The following is a 16,920-nucleotide window of genomic DNA, read 5'->3' as shown; positions in this document are numbered from 1 at the left end:
TTTAAGCTACTCTAAAGATTTCTTTTCACTGAGTAAGGACTTCTGGTATTTGATATTGTCCTTTAGCAGGAAGGTAAAAGTTGCATTAAAAAAAAAAAGAATTAAAACTTTTGTTTAGATGATGAAGGAAGGAATAAAGTGGCAAGGTGTCTTAGACACACCTCCCCTCTCCAGCCATGCTCTGATATGGAGTGTCTGTGCTGGACCTGCATTTGTTTTGTTTTGCAGCAGAAGCATGGGCAATTATATAGTTATAATTTCTCACCAGTACTTTTCCTTTTTTTGAGGACACTAGTAGACGATATAAATGTTTCCTCTTTACATATGGGTCTGATTATAGAAGCCAATCAGTGGGGGGGAGGAGAGAGTCCACAGATTTGGAATTGTAAGTACATAGAACATGTGACTAAATGGAAAAGGACCCTGTTGGAACTGATCCTCTCCCAGCATCCTTTTGCCACATCCTGCTTTGATGCTTCTTAGCTAGTTGGTTACTTGCCTTCTGCTTCGGGGTATTTTGCTAGCAGTTGTTCCTCTTGGGGTGGTAGTACCTTCTAATTTCTTCCAGATACCAGTACTCCTGCAGTATATCATGCAAACAGGCTGGCATGTGTTTCCTGGGCACGCATCAGGGAACCAAAGGTATTGTTTCTTTGAGGAAGAAAAGTAAACTGAAAACTTTGATATCTGGGGGAAAAAAATTAATATCCTGTTTTTTATCTGCTAGAAAACTTGCAATCTGCTATGTGAAATGAGTGCCCTTGGAACTCTCTCTCAAACAGCTAAATGCAGCTGGGGACATTTGCTGTGGCCAACCTGCCAGTGCAAAGGCTCTTTCAGCTGCTGTCTGTCACGTCTCCTTATCTGCTGATCTCTGACCCTGCATCTAGGGCCTCTTTGCTCCCTGATAACTTCTAGCTGCCCAGTCTCACTTACAACAAGCAGCTCAGGCAGTTTCTCCCTTTTATTCTTTTCTTAACATCTAGTGACCCTGACTTCTCTTGACCTTTCTGCTTCTTGGCTCTGGCCAGCTGCCAAATACCAGCCCAACTCCCTCAGTGAGTCTGGGATCTGTTCGAAGAAATCCTGAATAGATTTGGTTGGGATAACTTTCTTTTTTGGATGCTTTCCCTGGAGCTCCTCTTATCTCAAGTCTTCAGAGGGAGGCCACAATACATGCACGTGGCTTAGAGTTAGAAGCTAACCTTAGTGCATTTTACCTTAATAGTTCTGTCCATGTGGCCAATGTTTTGTCTGTTATGTAGCTGTGTTGGGAGCAGATAGTCACACATCTATATTCTGATCATAACTAAAAACTGAAACAGCCCTCTCACCTGAAACAATTTGCCAACCCTGATCGACTTTCTGGAGACAGGGCTGAGAGTCAGTAGTAGCACCTGGTCTCCTGATGCTGTCCTGCGATGCAGCCACTACAGCATGTTCATCTTCTCCCAGTGCCACTTGGCAACTGTTTGAGAATAAATCTGACAGAAGACCTTTTGGGTATAAGAATTATAATATTGCAAAACAGCAATCACTACAAGCATTACCCTTTAGCTGCTGACAGCAAAGTTCAGAAAAATCTCATCATGTGCTGGTTTCACAGCTGCTGATAAAGGTTAATAAAATGGAAGTTTATAAGGCAGTGTTTTTAAATTTTTTATGCTCAGAAAGGACAGTTCTTATTATTTTGGGTTGACTTAGCCCACATATTCCATTCACATTCAAACCATGACTCTCACTCCATTCTTGCATTACATGGAATAGTAAACTATAGGCCATGCTGTTACCACTGCCAGAGAGAAGATTGCCCTTTCCAAAGTGAGCTGGTGTCTGTAAATACCAGTGCGAGACAGGATGTGTGCAGTCCAGAGAATGGAACACCGGCCCCACTGAGTTACAAACGTTAATATATAATCAGGTCCTGTAGTGTATTTCTAACTGGAATTATTGACTGACTAGAGTATTAAGATTTTGAATTTTACAGCTTTTATGTTCCTGTGTCACCAGACATACTAATTTACACTGCAAGTCAATGGCATGTTCTGTCAGGGAGGATTTTACTCAGTTCTTCTCTCAGATTCTTCGATTTAAGCTGACTGCAGTCTTTAAAGTTACTTCTAGCTTTATACTAGTTTGACAGAAGTTCTGTTTCTCCTTAGTAATATGGAAAGTATTACAAGATTGGAGAAGTTGTAAGTATTTTTGCAGGTTGTGATAGCTGTAATTACATGTTCCTTGGGTGTATACTTTGAGATAATTCTGTGATTTTTCTGTAAAAAGATATTTGTCAATATCTTGAATTTGTGCACTATGCAAAGCTCCCCTGACATGGAGCCAAAATAATAGGTTATTAAATTGGGCCATTATATTCAAAATCCAGTTCCTGTCTTTTCTGAGCCACCATTGATAGAGATGACCCTGACCTAGATTACCCAGGTTCATAGTTGGGTTTTGTTTGTTCTTTATGAAGGGCCATATCTGAGCACCAGAAGGCTAATAAGAGTTGGAGTAACAGTATTGAGATTCATGGTTTAAATTCAAGAGCATTAAAACTTCGGCTTTTGGTTTTGTCCATTGTACTTGTAAGGGTGGTTTTTTTTATTTTGTTTTGTTTTTTTGTTTAATGTGAGACAAGACTCTAAGTAATGAGGCTTAGGCCTAAATTGGTACTACGAGCACGTAAGTGTTTCTTAATACTGACTTCACAGTTGATAAGATACGAGGCAGTTTCATTTTTTCCATCAATTTCCACTTGAAATGTCTCGATTAATACCTGTGTGAGAACAGAACTAGGACAGCAGTGAACGAGGGTGTTAGGACTGGCCGGGCTATCTGCACGGTTCCACTGCACTATTATTATTACATATTAATTATATATGTTGCATGGTTCATCCAAATCCACCAGTCCCTCCTAAAGCAATGACCCAGAGCTAAAATGGTCTGATTTACCCTCTCAAGAGTCTGTAGGTGTCCTACATGCTATGGAGAAATATGGTCTGGCCAGTTGTACCTGTGTTTGTTGGGATGAACTATTTCTCACACTGAGGTTAAAGCAATTGGAGCACTTTTCAAATATTAAGGTTGGAGTGGGCCTATAGACTAGATAAAATAACTCAGCTGCAGCAGTTGGTTGAACCTATAATTTCAGTTCTCTAGGAAATTCTTAGTCATCATGACAGACTTTGTTCTGTGTGAGAAAACAGTAGGATTTACATCTAAATAACGAATTCCATCTGTGTTCTCTGAGAACCCTGAAAACGCCTGGCTGCAAAGCTCTTAGTGTGCCCGATACACCAGGCAAGTGCCGAGCTGCACAGAGAGGTTAAGCAACTTGCTTAGAGCTAGATAGAGAATGGAGCCAAAAAGAAAGCCCGGAGCAGTGGCTCTTGTCCTGCAGGGTTACCGGTAGGCGAGACTGTTCGTAGCACTGGCATAGTTTTCAGGAAATGGAATTCATCATCTTTTTTTTTTTTTTTTTTTTCCTCTCTCTAATAAAGTCTGAGGGACTGACTGAGCTTGATCAAATTGAGAAGTTACTAAATAAATACTGAAGATTTTTTTCTTTTTAAGATACAGCAACTGGATATCTATCTTAATAAGATTTTAATAAGCAATAAAACTGTCAGGTACTGTCACCAATAGCATATGAGGTTTCAGGTATATTAGCAGTAATATGTAGTAATAAAATGGAGTCAAAGCTCTGGCAATGAACAAGTGCTCTTGTCTGTAGCAATTTGAAAGAAGATCTACATTTTTAAGGCCAGTTCCTTTATTATTTAGAGCTGTTTGCAGTAACGCAGCAGGAGGGGCTGACATTTCAAGTAATTGCTGCTCTAACAAAGAGCGTAAGCATTTATCACAATATGCCAATTAAGCTTTGAAGGCTATTCAGCACATTTAATGAGGGCTGAAGACAACCACCTCAGTGGTGTGTTGTAATATACTGTGCATCCATGGCCCCAGTCACTGTTTTGATCTATAAGACTTTTATTTAATGTGCTGATTTTACTGAAGTTGTGGATTTTTGATGCATAAATTAGGTATCTAATCATGCAGATCAGTCCATGCTTGGAGACAAACATGAATACAATCAGCAATAGTCAAAAGGGGAAACTACCACCCCACTGTTGTACAATTTGAAGAATATACTTGTTGGTATACAACATATACTGCTTTTCCTGATATTGTCTTTTTGAGTATGCAGCTTAATGACATTTGATCTTTCCAGTTTATAGTATCTCACATACCACTTACGTTTGCTATCAAAGGAATAATTTGTAAAGCAAATGTTCCGTTGATCTGAATTGTCAGAAGCGTTTTTCAATCCGCCAATTTTTTCCATTTAAATAAAAATGAATTAAATTTATTAGCCTGTAACTTTCTTTTCCCCTTTAATGGTGGGTTTATTATTCTAGTTAGCATTTGCTCAGACAGTGGAATGATTCTTTAAGAACATAAAGTGGAAGAGTGAAATATTTGCATCTGCTTTGAACCTGCTGTCAGTGAACGATCTGTAAATCAGGCTGGCTCTTTTTGCCTACGGCTATTCTGAGCAAGGTGAAGACATTGCTGATACTAAGGCAGGAGTTTGTCTCACTTCAGGTATGTGCCAGAAGCCAGCTCTAGTTGATCCAGCTAGGACTGGACCTGACTATCTGAGCTGAGGAGTGAAGAGTAACATGTAAATGAAAACTTTGCTAGCCACATGCTGCTCCCTTGTGTGCTGTTACCTAGAGAAACTGCCTTGCCTTCATCGGGGTTACTCATCTAAGCTTGGGTTAAGCTATGTCCGGCTGACACAGTTTCAGTAGTTTCAGTTTCTTTTCTGCGACTTGTTCATAGACTCTGTATCCCTGTGGTTCCACTGAAGGTTTACTGTGGCCTTGAGTGACAGTCATATACCTTCTTACATCAGTACATTGTGTTGTTAACAACTCTTGAGAAATATTAAATGTTTTCCTTTATAATTTTTTCTGGCTCTAGACATCTCTATAGTTCATCACTATGTAGTCAGAGTGGCAAGTTCGTTACAACTAAGGCTACTAAAAGTTATTCATATACTTATAAATTAATTCCTCAGAGAAGAGCATATTGCATAATAGTGCATGGCATGGAGCGTAGCAATGCTAAATATAAGTTGAAAAGACGCTTCTCTCTCTTGAATTCACCTGCTAACAAAAAGTCCTGTTGTTGAAAGAAAGCTAACAAAGGCAGCGAAGACCATATCCAGAACTACGATGGGTAGTGGAGCAGAGGGTTCCTAGAGGTGGAGATGTCACCTTTTTTGTTTTTTTAATGGACTCAGAGATGTTTTGAGTCATAGGTGATCCTAGGGAGCCAAGGCAAAGGAGCAGAGGTATTCACCGCTAGAAATGAAGGGCTGGATCCTGCAGGTGCTGGGCATTGCTGAGTGATACTAAGCACCCCCAGCTTTTGTCATCTCTTGTTTGCATCAGTAGGTTTCTACTACCATCCTGCAAAGTAGCTTATCCTGCTTTGCTCATACACACTCTATTTGCACTTCTTTATTTCCAGAGGAAGTAACCAGTGAAATTGCTCATATATTTCTGCTTCCCCTCCACAGCCTCTACTATGGTATTTCCATGGGTTTACGCTTTTGTAGTTCTGTTTTGAACTGAATTGATATACTCCTTGAGCTTTTCCAAATATGTTCAGATGTTCTCAGTGACATTTTTCAGTCATGCTTTGCAAGTCCTCACAATGGATGAATACCAGGCAATGTCTGCTTAGCACAGTCTCCAATTGCTGTTGCCAGATCATCCGACAACTGTTTGCATGTCAGTGGCTTGATAAATAGCATTTCTGCCACTTCCCTGAAAACTCCCAGTTCTTCTTTTTCCAGTGGTTTTCTCCCTTCTGCCTTTCTGGAGCATACAGATAATAAGCAAGTCTTATTACATTGCGATGTGTATTGCATATTTCCTCTCAACTGAGCAGGGGAACTTCATCAAATGAAATGCATGTTTTTGATTACATATCTTGAAATTGGAATTAGCCTTTGGGTTTTGAGGTGTTGGACTAAATGCATCCCTGCCAAAAGTAGTCGCAATTCTGTTTCAATCAATTTAAATAGCAGTTGGATTTACCCATTTTTTGTGTGTTCTTGATCAAAAAGCTTGAATTTGACCTGACGCTGTATCCAAGCAGGAATCACTGTGTTACTAATGAGGCAAGTACAAGACTGCAGCAGATACAGCACAGCTCCCCTTGGCTATGGAAAGGCCACAGCCACACCGCTCCTTTTAGCCACATGGTCAGCAGATGGCTGATACACCAGGATTGAGGACAATGGTGAGAGAGCCTCTGGCAGACTGCAAAGAAGTCCAGATCCCCCTTTTCTGGGACATGAGGGTATCTCTGAGGCAATGGTTAAAATTCTTTTTCAAAAGGACAGACAAATTGAGGGTAGGGGCCTTGCTGAAATGCAGCCATAGACACCTGCACAAACTTTCATGAACATGAGTAAATGCCATAGTAGAAGCAGGCTACGTATTTCAATTTTGTGGTGTTGCAAAAATAGTGACCTGACTGGTTTTGTTAGAAAGGATGGTAGAGGGCTCGATCCTCTTTTAAATTAGTCTGTTGAATCTGAAAATCTACTGAATACAGAGCTACAGAAAGTGTAGCATTTCGATACGCAGATCCAGGGGGCCCTTGGAGAGAGGTTAACTGAGCCAAAGGCAAGAGACTGGGGCCCAGAGGGGCCCTAAGAGCAGATCGTCTGCTGGCTCAGCTCCCTCTCTGGTGCTAGGATTTCAACAAGGATAAACATTTATAGCCTCATATTACTGGAAACATTATCACCTTAAAGAGACTCACGGTCACATGCAAAGAATTGAGAGATCACAATGGTATGACAAAAAATCTACCAAAAACTGCACTTCTCCAGTAACATGCATATTGCTGGTTATAGTCTCTTCACAATGGAAAATCCTGTTTTAAAGATTAGCATGTGAATTCCTAGGAAACCATAGTTTAAATTCAAAGCTCAGTGTGTTTTTTAATCTTTTTTTTATTTAGGACACCCCTTCAAGTACAGAAACAAAATATGCATATCTCCCTATTTAGCATGTCTTTCAGTGTGGTGATACCAAGTGTTTCTGTAGAGGAAATATGGTGTATTTAAGATGCCTGATGTTGTTATACAGCTGCCAGGTTATTTCTGCTCTTCTCTTGTGTTGTGTGCCTTGGGCTGAGCCAGTACAAAATCCAACACTGAGAGAGCATCAGCTTAAGAAGTGTGGTCATAGTCCTTCTCTGGGCCTGAGGTTTTGGTGTCATCTAGAAAAGGCCCATCTTTCAAAACCATATTCAATGTTCAGTATCACACCATGTTTTGACTGAGGTTTGGTTCTTTCCTCACTCACATCAGCGACAGGAAATTCACTGTCAAGTGACAGGAAATTTAGTCACCTACCGTAAATGAGAAGGACCCAACTGCTTGGAGAAAGCTGCAAGTGACTAAGAAAAGACAGTGTTGCAGGGAGGGAGGAGAGTATGGGAATGGTGCCTCCAGTCCCATGCTAGAAGGGATTTTCCTAGTGCATCTGTTTTGCTGTAGATACGGCCCTGTATTTTTCCCCCTGTCTTTGCATTGCAGGTGAGAACAAGTTGTGGACGGAGTCACAGCATCTCAGTAGGACCCACTACTTACTTGTTTTAAAAATAGGTCCTTGCATTTCTCTAAAATCAGAGATTCATTTTCATAATGGTACTGAAAAGGATCCTGAAAATAGGTGGCAATTCAATGATGTTTTATAATTCTATCAGGAATTGATTAATTAAAGTAAAAGGTTTTAAATTACTTAATTGCTGAGGCTAATAGATAGCAATCTTAGTTCAAACAAGGTAAATGTTGAGTCATAGATGTCAGAGTAATGTAGAAATAAAGAAATTTATTTTATTCTCCCTCCTAAACAGTTGAGCATTGTCTCATTAGGAGCGGTTCATAGGAAGCTAGGATCCCATAACTTAGAGAAAAAGATTGTTAGACTTTTTAAGCCTCACACAGTGTTAGAATAGAGACATCTTTTTTAATGCTTTTAAGGACTTGAATGTATGGACAGTGACTATCTGCTGGAGCTCAACTGCCAATGTGAGCAAAGTTAGCTTCACTGAGACTTCTCAAGTGGCGTGTCCTTCACCACTTCCCACAGGCCCCTGCCATCCCCAGGCAAGGAATTCTTGAGCACTGGTGGTTGGTAGTTATCCACAATCCCTAACAATTGTTTCTTTTTAAAGCTGTAAAGAGGACTGTGAAATTTAAATCAATACTATATTCTCTCCAGACCGAAAAGGCAGAATCCTGATGCTGTGGGAGTCTCGGCATGTACTGTAAATACATTGCAAAATCTTGGACTGTTTCTGGATCTTGCATGGATGTGTAAGGCTGTGAAGGGCGTAAGGCTCTGCTGGGTTGCCTCAGACCTGGTTTGCTCCCTCTACCATCTGCTTTGGCTGAAGGTGCTCTGGAGAGTGAAGGGACATGAACCTGCCATGGGCAGTAGCCTGGACTCAGCAGGTGCCCTGGAGGAAGTAAAGTCCAAAGGACGGTGCAGCCTATGGTCTTCCCGTGGCAGACCAGCTCTGCTTGCTGTCAGTCTGTTGCCAGAATGATCAGTACTGTGATTTAGCCCCCCCAAACCTTTGAGATCAGCAGCTCTGATTGCTCAAGCTGCTCTAACAAAGTGCCATATGTCTAGTATTATTCATTTTTCAGAACAAAGCTGTACAAAGCAACCAAAATAAAGAAAAATGCTGCAGTGATTAGAATGAATGAACATGCAGTGATTAGAATGAATAACAGCATATGAAAGGTGTTATATATTTTTTTTTGTGTTCACAGTTAGGAGGCTGTCTCCTGCTGTCCAGGTAGGTGTGTTGTATCAAGGTGGTTTCTGGAGCTACTTTCTTGATCCATTTTTTTCCCCCTATTTTTCAAGGTAAAAATCAGATAAACTTTTGAATGCAGAAAAAAACCTTTTAAAGTGTGGCATCTAAAAAGTACTTCCAGCCCTGTTGGGGCTGTTTACATATATACAAAAGTAGGTATTTTTAAAAATGACATAACATGTCCTTGCTAGGCCATGGCAGGTCTTACAGAACCATGGAGGCTTCTTGTGTGAACCACCTCTTCAGACCTTTTAAGAAATGCTAGCTGTGTACTAGAAATTCCTAGAATTTCCTAGAAAACTAGGAAAATGATCTTATTGTTGCCTTAAGGAACTTGAAGATCTACTAGATAAATTTGCATTTAGGAACTTTTTTAAAGCACTCTAAATTGATGTCACATGTCTGATCTGATTCAAACTACTTTGCAGTGAGGCAATTTAGTAACAGAGAAGATCAATCATATCTATGACAATTTGAGCCATTTTAGAGAAGAATCAGTCTTTGTCATTTCAAAGTCGAACAAAATCTAAGTTTCCTTCTCTCTAATTATGCAGTCCAGGTGTAAGAGACTATCAGATCCTAAGGCTAAAGATGAAAGCTATCCATATTAAGTCATTATTTATTTAACTCACCTACTCAATGCTCTGAATGCAGTTGGGTTGAGTCATTCATTTGAAACTTATTTTAAAATAGCCAAAAAAAAAAAACAAAAAAAACCCAACCCCATCAATGACTTCCTTTTAAGCTAAGTGTGAGTGAATATTTTCACACAACATTTCTCTCTATTTGAATGAATAATCCAAAATATCTTACTCATTTTCTCTGTCTCCAGGAAAAGAACACAAGAGATGTCTTTTAAAAAAGTCTGAGCATAGGTGCCCACTGTCTCAATTAATATGCCTGTAGAACCATATCAAGAAGTAGACAGAAAACAATGTGCTTCCTACCCAGCAGCAGTCAAAGGTAAAGCACTGACAGAAGGCCCTAGCGTAATGGGTTCTTTATATGATCTAAATTGCTTCCTGTAGTTGCCCATTTTTCTTCTACTGGGGCACAGAACTGTGTTCCTGACTTAAGTGTTTTAGTGAGGTGGGCACGAGTAGCAAGAACCTGTGTCTTTGTACTCTTTTCTTTTATGGCACTGTGGCAAAATGGTCATTTTACTTCCCTTGTCATCAGGTATGTAAGGCAGGTAAAAATGATATACGTATGCATTGAAATTTCATTCCATTCCCCTATTTTCTATCATCGTTGAGAGAACATTCGGATATTATTCCTGTAGGCTGTTACAGTCATTCATCTTGGAACAGGCTTTTTCCCCTTCTCATTTGGTGGTCACTCTAAACTGTTAGCACAGGGTGGGTAAGAAAAGTTATGGGGAGAAAAAGATGTGCGTAAAAAAGTGTAGGACTGAAGATTAAACCCCCTATTGCAATTCATGTTATGCTAATGAGGCCCATAAGATCATTCAGAGCAGGGTAATACAGTGATGTTACCAGGGAACCTACATAATTTACTACAGGGAGCCTTCACTTAATACATCATATTTCAGCAAGAAACTTAATAAAAAGAAGCTTAATACAGGAATACCACCAAGAAGCATAGAAGATGATGCAGAATTTGATCAGACTAATATATACACACTACTGTGAAACCTAATTTCCAACAAGTTACTGGAGAATCAAAATATACATATTGGTTATTGTTACTGCTGAAACAATAGCTTAAAAACTAAGGATACCAAAAGAGTCATAATAAATATTTCCTATTATTTATATTCCCCAATTGCCTATAGTGGCAACATATTTGATTGAACAGTCTGGATATGAAAGCTATTTTCCTTGTAAAGTAATCCTAGCAGACATTGTGAAGATAGTCAGCACTCAGCTGCAGTTCAGCGAGAAGTGTTTCCATGGTACTGTCATGAGGCTTATCCCATGGTAGTTTTTCCTCAGTTTTACAGATGCTTCTATCTTAAGGCTTGCATTTCATTGGATAAAATATATATTGTGCTGTAATGTGTTTTGACCTTTGCCCCATCAAGGGTCAAAGGAATATCATTCATTTATTCATTCAAGACAATATTACTCATTATTATTAGCGTTATAGGAGAGTTTAATATATCTGTGAAAATTTGGGATGTCAGTTTGAAACTGAGATGTTGATGTGTCTTTCATTGATATCTTCCCTGAAGGAACTATATTTCAAAACCAGGATGGAAAAAGGGTAGGAAGAGAAAGATAGGTGAAAAGAATGGGATTATAACTATATGATCCAAAGGTCCTGACTCACTGACCAGGGCCCATGTTTCCCTTCTGCATTCAATCTGAAGTCTCAGTGACCTTGTAAATCAAAATATAGTCAGTCTGAAGATGCCCCCCATGAAAATTGTTTCAGAGGAGCACAGAAATGTACCTTATCTTTGCTGTACTTCTGTTGTTATTAAGCAGACTACTGGTGTAAAGGTCAGCTAAATTTCCCCTGGAAAATTCTTAAATTCATCTTTTTTTTTGTATGAATGCTTTTATTTTAATAAACTTCCAAAACCAAGATGAAGCCAAATTCAAAACTTGCCTGGCTGGATACCTTCAGGTCAGCTGGGAATGCAGACTTCTAGGGCTGATGGATTTAGTCATCCTTGATATGCACACTGTTCTAGAGCTGAAGGCACAAGGGCTATATAACAAACTTTGGCTTCACAGCAGATGACACTGAAAACCATAAGAACTTGACTTTAATTCAGGGATTTAATGATCCAAATGCTCCTGCTGAAGATGTGGAAAACTCTGGGAGTTTTGGCTCTGGATTCGAGAGGTGTTTCTCCATCCACTCAGCTGTTGGAAGTCACCAGCTCCATTTTCTGAGGCTCATAATTCAGCCGTCACTTTCAAAGCAGGTACCAAATCTTCATCAGTTAACTAGGCCTGACAGGGAGTCAAAACGCATGTTTTTTTAAAGCTGTGGTGGAGTCAGATCAATCTCATTCTTTGTCTTAAGGCCCTCCAGTTACCATAAGCTCATTCCAGCCAAGAAAAATTAGTGTGTTTAAGAAATTCCCCACTTTCAGATAATTTTCTGGAATGGGTGATCTGGACTTTCAGGTGTAGCTGCTTGTGCAGGAGCAAAGATGCATCCAGCAGAGAGAAGGTCAGGGAGAGATGCTGGAAAGGAGATGCAACACTCAGCTAGGCAGCAAAGTTCAGTAGTGCTTTAAAATTGGAAGGCTGTGTTTGCTTGGCTGTCACCTAGCAAGGATGTAACTGGATCAGAGATAGTATTAGGTATTTTTCCCCCCTCCCTTTTTAAAGATCTGGATTAAATTTCTCTCTTCCAGTCTTATCTTCAAGATAAGTATTAACATCTGAGATATCATCAGCCAACTTTTTAAATATCGTAGCATAATGTATTTCAGGATGACCAGACTTGAAAATTTTTAACTTATCTGCATGTTCTCTAAGCTACCTCCGTATCTCCCATGGTTCTGGAATTGGAGGAGCATTGCCCAACATCTTTGGCTCCTCTTCTCCCACCATGCTCAGTTCCCAGCCCAGCCAGCAGTGCCCCAGCAGGTTTCAGAGTGGAGAGTCAGGGGACATCAGATGTGGTCACTGCTTGAATGGCTAATTGAGACTCAAGCTCTAGATCTGAGCAGTATAATTTCTGTTGTCCTAATTCCAGTGAATATCATTTGTGATGAAGATCAGAATGATTCGTGTGATACTCAGACAGGATTTCTTTTTATCCTTTAGAGTATTCTTCCTCGTTTTCAATTAGTTCAGACCTTGAGGAAGCAAAATAGTTGGTCAGTACTGTAATGTGGTGATGTATGTAGTGAACTTATTCTCGGTGTCAATAAAGCACTGATAATGCAATCCTTACTCTTTCTAATCCCTAATGTCGGAAATGTAATACTTTATGTCTTTATCTTTATTTAGCATCCTTATTATTCCAATCATGGGGATTTTTCTTCCACTACTGTGTGCATAGTATAATATTTGTTTATTTTTGGATTAGCAAGTGAAAATTGCTTTAGGGAAAAATCTCTTTTCTGAATTCTGCTAGTCTGAGCCTCTGGGTATACTTTATAAAGCTGAACTAATTTATGCTAAGTTGATCCATCAGTGATCACCTGAGGAAACTATGATGGGTCTGATTTTGATCTAGAATTATGCTGGAGTAAGTAAAAATGATTCCATAAAGGTCACTTCCATAAAAGAAGCATCAGCCACAATATAACACAGTTCTTAACCGAGTTTTATCTTCTGTTTTATAAGTGAGATGCTAATGAGATCTACAAACTCACCTGCCATTTCAAAGTCTTTTGCATTAACACTTACATAATAAGAACATGTTTTCGGTTTTGTGGCAAGTAGAATGCTCAAGTCTTACACTCAATTCCTGGGATTCTGTGCTTTTTATTAAAATAGATAAGTAAAATAATTGACATTTCGTATGATGCATACTATGTCTTCTAGACAGTCTAATGTTACACACAAAAGCCATTTTTCTGAAAATGATCAACATCAGTTAAACAGCCTGAGAGTCTGGAAAAATTTATTCAGGCTCCTTATTTTAATAAATGACAAAATCTATTTCCTCTGATTTATTTCCATGCTGATGGCTATTTTTACACAGGCAGACAGCAGATGATAATATTCACTATTCTTCACTGTGTCCACAGTATCCGGATATTTTAGTAGTGTAAACAAACAAACAAAAAAATCCGTACAAGACAAGGTCCTTAACAGAGCAAAACAAATTCTTCCTCTCAGATAGGAAATACTTTCTCTTAAGTATCACTTGTCATCAAAAGGAAATTACTTGTCGTGATTCTACTCCCTTAATTATATCTGGTTATTCAGAGTTTGTCTTTATGCATATAAGCGACACTGTAGTAATGATCACTTTCCAGTGGTAGGACAGGGAAGGTGAAGCCTAATCATGAGGATTTCATGGTCCTAGAGCATCTCACACGAGTTTCTCCAGTGGAGGGAGATGCACATGCCACTGACTCCAATCTCACAGCCCTTGCAGTGAAGCCCTGCTTACTTGCAATGGTGCGTGGTGGCCTTTCTCTTGCTCTGACTTTTCCTGGGCCAGGTGCAGCTGGTCAGTCCTGTCTGTTAGCTTGAGCTCCTGCTTAGTGTCATGTCCTTGTGTTCTTCAGTTGCTCTGCCTGCTACTGTAATCTCTTCTCTGTCGCTTATCCCTGCCTGAGCATGTGCTCCTGTATCTTGTATACTGGAACAGAAAGAACTTGAGATCTGGCGGTTGATCCAGTCTTCCTGGCAGATCCTCTAGGAATTGTTCCAGAGACCATTGAACCTAACAACATATCTGACTTGCTGAGTTTGAATCCGGTCCATCCATTCCTGTTGATACATTTCCTAAGATCTGTCTCTGTGGGGAGTTAGTATTCCACTGATAATTTCAAAACTCTGTTTAAATTAACACTCCTAGTCCAAAGATGCATCTCCATTATCTTTCATTATCTCCTTATCTTTCATATCTTCATGGGGATGGGCAAGGTGTAGGCTTTGCCCTGAGCAGGGGTTTACCAGGTAGCCTGATACATGCCCCAGCCTTCACCTTTGCCTGGCTCCCATATTACCCCAATAATCTGCCCAGCAATGAAAGGTCAGACCTGCACTGAGTCAGAGGGTTATGCAGAAGAAAAGTAGCAGCAGGCCAGGTCACACTGATGTCCCACTGTGTGGAACAAGAATTGCTATCAGTAGCAAGGGCTTCTCCTGTTACAGGACTGCAAAATCTCTTCTGCTTGGACTATAATGTATTGATATATATGAATTGACCCCCCAAACTCAGATGAACAGGATTCTATACCATTTTCATTGCTTATCAATACTTTTTGGTATATGAGTTTCTAGACAATTGGTCATATTTCTGTTAATTGCTTCCATTAAGTTCTTTCTTGCCTCAGGTTTCACTTTACCAGCGATTGGTTTTCTTTCTCCTTCCTATACATTTTAACTTAATCTAATAAATGACCCTTACTTGCCTTTCAGTGTTTCCCCTGCACATGCTAATCAGTTTATCAGACCTTTCTCAGTCTCCTCAGGGCCGACATGCTTTTAGCTGCACTCTGTAACCTCTGCCCTGTGTCTTTCTCAGTATTTCTTAGATGTCTTCCTTTGAATGTGTGTTGTGCCATCTTCAAGAAACCTGCTTGACTGTGGAGAAAAAGGCATGCAATGAAGCATCAATAAAGGGACAGAGATCAGTCACCTTTAGGAGGTAGAGCATCAATAAAAGAGAAGGGATGAATCACTCGGAGGAGGGTAAAGGAGCATGACTCACAGTTGTGGGGAATGCTAAGCAGGCATGAAATTTTTATAAAGTAAATAATGGTCTAAGATCAAAAAAGAAAACAACAGATAATGCATAATATCAAACAACTTAAATTGTTAGCAAGAAAACCTTTTTCATGAACCATAGAACACTAAACAACATTTAATTAAAAATGTGTGTGTGTTTGATCATCTTATGTGAGTGCTTCCACAATATCTTGCCATTTATTTTGGTGATACTGAGGCCAGAAGGGCTGGTGTCCTGGGCTGAACTAGATTTAAATAACAAATGTCATGCTGAGGTCAGTGAAAAAACTTGTTTACTTCAGCAGAACTATCATATTGCCTGTTCTTGGAGCTGATAAGCAATTTCTAACTTCACACCCGCCATTTTATTTCACTTATCTCTGTAGTCCTGCTTGGCATTGCAGCTGGTAAGCACAGGAGCTGGAACTGTGTCTAATGCCTCTGTGGGGGGGATCCTTGGCCCCTTTCTTAGCCAGGCCTGCCTTGGGGTGAACAGGTACTGTCTAGCCCAGAGGTGTCTGCAAAAAGAGTTGGAGTAAGTCTGGGCCATTGGGCATCTTTGCATTGGGCTTCATCAGGAGCAGAATTTAAACTAGCTCATCTTAGTGTACAGCTGGATGAATAACTGCTGAGTAACTGCTCTTGTCAGAAATATATGGTGACTTTTTAAAAAAGCAGAAGTACTTAGAAGAGTTTTTCCCTTCACATTCACTGCTTAAGACTGGTTCTGCAATGGGTGGTAGTAAGTAGGCCTAAGATCTTTACATATGTCATTGTTATATGCCAACATTAAATCAAGGATCATTAACTGTATCTTACCTAAGGGATGTTCCTTATTCTTAGTATCAAAGCATTCAGTTGATGTCTTAGGTACCAGCTGTAGGAATTGCTTTTTTATAGCAAATTCTTCACAAATATGGATAATGATTTAGCTTTAGGGCTTAGCTAGCAGATTATGAGCGAGAAAAAAATGTAAGTAGAAGAAAAAAGGTACTAATGTTTGTTTTACAAAGTTAAGTATGCAATTTAGTGATTGGTAAGACCACTATAAATCACTGCAGACTTTGTTTTCAACAAGCCTCTGAAAATAAATTTACAGTCCTGTTTAACAAACCCAGGTCTGCCCAGAGCACTTATATTACATAAATCAATTCGGTTCATACCCCAACTGCTATGAAATGTAAGTCCTGATTTTCAGGTTGCCAACTCCCTTAACTGATGGCTTAGAGAAGGAGTGAGTGCTGTGGAGAAGCCGGTCTACAACAGCAGCAGCACCGACCCCCTGGTTTGTAAAAATCCTTAGAGAAGACAACAAGTCTTCCTATATGAGCTTCTTCAATGTATTATACAGTGTGCTTGGTGCCAACGATACTTATGAAAAAGGGGGTGACAGGTCCTCAGGGAGTTATGGGTGTATTTTTATGAGGCTTTTCATTAATTTTATATATATTTCTCTTAAAAAAAAAGCTCGAGTATAGATAAGTAATAATGAAACTGTTGAAACTGAAGATACTGGACTACAAATGAGTTATAGTCCTAGGTCCTGTTTTTATAACATAGTTCCATTTTTTTTGTTTTCTTACAAACCCACAGTAAACAACAGGCCTTGTCCCAGCCAAGTGTGTCGAGGAGCAGGGGTTGGAAGGCAGCTAATATCCCCCACACAGCG

The sequence above is a fragment of the Dromaius novaehollandiae genome, chromosome 11 (assembly GCF_036370855.1).
Source record: "Dromaius novaehollandiae isolate bDroNov1 chromosome 11, bDroNov1.hap1, whole genome shotgun sequence".
Lineage (NCBI taxonomy): Eukaryota > Metazoa > Chordata > Aves > Casuariiformes > Dromaiidae > Dromaius > Dromaius novaehollandiae.
This window is presented reverse-complemented; position numbering follows the sequence as displayed.